The 2,994-nt window shown below is 41.4% G+C and overlaps 1 non-coding gene across 1 annotated transcript; it reads right to left on the bottom strand.

The window, feature by feature from the left end:
• Window positions 1–418: 418 nt before the first annotated feature.
• Window positions 419–601, bottom strand: LOC114856429 (U2 spliceosomal RNA). Its single transcript, XR_003786067.1, has one exon. It is a non-coding gene; the product is annotated as a U2 spliceosomal RNA (small nuclear RNA).
• Between the last annotated feature and the right edge of the window lie 2,393 nt (window positions 602–2,994).

The following is a 2,994-nucleotide window of genomic DNA, read 5'->3' on the forward strand; positions in this document are numbered from 1 at the left end:
TTCAGCGTGCATCACTACACAGGATCCTCCTGTCCTGGAACCTTTAAAGCACTGGACGCTCAGACTGAACAGGAAGCCAAAGTCTGAAGCGCCTCTGTGTTTTAAGCCTGTGTGTAGGATTCCTGGTGGTGAGAATGGGCACTATCAGTTCTGTCCTGGCAGAAAACAGCTGATTTGATATAAAAGGTGTCACAGATAGATTGCTTATATTTTCAGATGTGTTCAAGAGTTTACTTGAAAACAGACACAATGAGCCATGGGCCTGAAAGTGGTGTCTGGTTCTGCTGATTCCACGTATAGCAGTGGCAATTTGTCTGTGAAATTTCTCGCGTTCTGACCCAGATCCTCAGGACCAGCTGTCTCTTAACTGGAGCAGTCCGACAGGTCAGACCTTAACGAGCATTAGTCCAGTCCTCAGTCTGTATATGAGACTTGTGTTGTTCACGTCGTCCTCATGTCAGGACGACGGAGCAAGCCCCTACTCCATCTCCGTGTTTCAAAAAGCAATTTAATATATGGTCCCCAGATAGGAGACATATCAGATATTAAACTGATAAGAACAGATACTACACTTGATCTTGGCCAAAAGGCCGGAAGCGAGATGGCTAAAGGAAAAATCACAGCAGCAGGTTTAGCTCTCAGAAGCGAGTGGTTTATTAAATATCAGATCTCTCTCATCTAAATCCTTGTTAATACATGACTTGATAAGTGACCATCACATAGATCTGTTCTGTCTCACTAAAACCTGGCTGCAGCAGGATGAATATGTTACTTTAAATGAGTCGACTCCAGTGAGTCACACACAACTATCATGTTCTGAGTTTTTAACTGAATTCTCTAAATTTTTATCTGACTAAGTTCTTAGCACAGATAAAGTCATTGTAGTGGGAGACTTTAACATTCATGTAGATGTTGACAGCAACTGTCTCAGCACTGCTTTTAACTCCTTAATAGACACTATTGGTTTTACACAGCATGTAAATGAACCCACTCATCGTTTTAACAACACCCTCGATCTTGTCCTGACATATGGGGTGGAAATTGATAATTTAATAGTTTTTCACCAAAACCCTCTGTTATCTGACCATTTTTAATAACTTTTGAATTCAGCACAATTGACCTTACAATAGCTGGAAAGAAATATTACCATAGCAGATGTTTATCTGACAACGCTGTTGCCAGATTCAAGCAGATAATTCCATCATCTTTTGCCTCAATGTCTTGTAGATACACAGCGAACAGTCACCTTAATCCTTATGAACAGGTTGACTGTCTTGTAGATGATGCTGCAGCTTCTCTACGTACAATGTTAGACACAGTGGCTCCTCTGAAGAAGAAGAGAGTGAATCAGAGGTTAGCTCCGTGGTATAACTCAGACATCCGCAGCCTAAAGCACAGGACCAGACAACTAGAAAGGCAGTGGCGTTCCAACAAAATAAATGTAAACTGCATAGGATGGAAGGACAGTCTAATAATATATAAAAAGCACTTTGTGCTGCTAGAAAAACATATTATTCCTCCCTAATTGAGGAAAATAAAAACAACCCCAGGTTTCTTTTCAGCACTGTAGCCAGGCTGACTAAGAGTCATAGCTGTATTGAGTCTACTATCCCCTTAAATTTCAGCAGCAATGACTTTATGAACTACTTTACTAATAAAATTATCATCATTAGAAAAAAAACATTTAGTAGCAACTTCTTCCAAATGACAGAAATCACTGTCTAGATCCATCAACTTTAAATTTACCAAATCCTCTGTCTTACCTAGACAGTGTCAGGTTTTGGCAGAGATCGGACCCACATGCACAGCACCGAGACGTCAGACAGGTGGTAAAATTTAAGGATTTAATGCAGTTTTCTTTATAACAGACGGTCCAGGTCATACGCAATGTATCTCAGGTTGCAGTACAAAGGGAGCAGGCCGAATCAGGTCCAAGGACAGGCAAGGGTTCGGCAACAGGATCGACAAGGCTACAGTACCGGTAAGGAGCAGGCTATCTCGAGGTCAGACGATCAGGTCGGTATTACAAGTTCTTTCCAGGCGACAGTACCATTCAGGAACAGACAGGAATCACAGGTCAGGAACACGAAACAGGATCACGAGGCAAGTAGGCAGGATGGCGAAACGCTGGAAAGTGATGACTGGCATACAACGATCTGGCAACGGGCTATGGGAACTGGTGGTGGTTAAGTATGCAGGTGAGTGATTACTGATTCTAGGCAGGTGTGAGTAATGAAAACCGGAAGTAAGACTGGAGCTAATGAGATGCGACTGGAAACTGGAACTGCGACGCAATAAAACAGGATGTGAATACAGGAACATGACAGGCAGCTTCTTCTCCAAGAAGAGAATAATCAAATCTTCCAAGTCGTCCACTTGTCTTTTAGATCCAATCCCAACCAGACTACTCAAAGAAGTTCTATCTTCAATCAGCTCATTCATATTAAGTCAAATCAACCAATCTTTACATATAGACTATGTACCACAGGCTTTTAAGGTGGCTGTGGTCAAACCTCTATTGAAAAAACCAACCCTGGACCCTGGACAACTAGCCAACTATAGGCCCATTTCAAATTTACCCTTTATTTCCAAGATTCTTGAAAAAATCGTGGCTAAACAATTATCTGACCACCTGAGTGGGAATAACCTGTACGAAGATTTTCAGTCAGGATTTAGAAAACATCATAGCACAAAAACAGCTCTGGTTAGAGTCACTAATGATCTTCTATTAGCTTCGGACAATGGTCTAGTTTCTCGTCCTTGTCCTGTTAGATCTTAGTGCTGCATTTGATACAATTGATCATAACATTCTATTACAGACACTAAAACATAGAATCTGGATTAAAGGAACAGCATTGGGATGGTTTAAATCCTATTTGTTGAACAGATTCCAGTTTGTTTGTGTAATGAGAAATTCTCCACATGCACAAGGATTAGCTCTGGAGTACCACAGGGTTCTGTGCTTGGTCCAATTCTGTTTTGTTCTCAGAGAAC

This window comes from Betta splendens, chromosome 5 (genome assembly GCF_900634795.4).
Source record: "Betta splendens chromosome 5, fBetSpl5.4, whole genome shotgun sequence".
NCBI classification, from domain to species: Eukaryota; Metazoa; Chordata; class Actinopteri; order Anabantiformes; family Osphronemidae; genus Betta; species Betta splendens.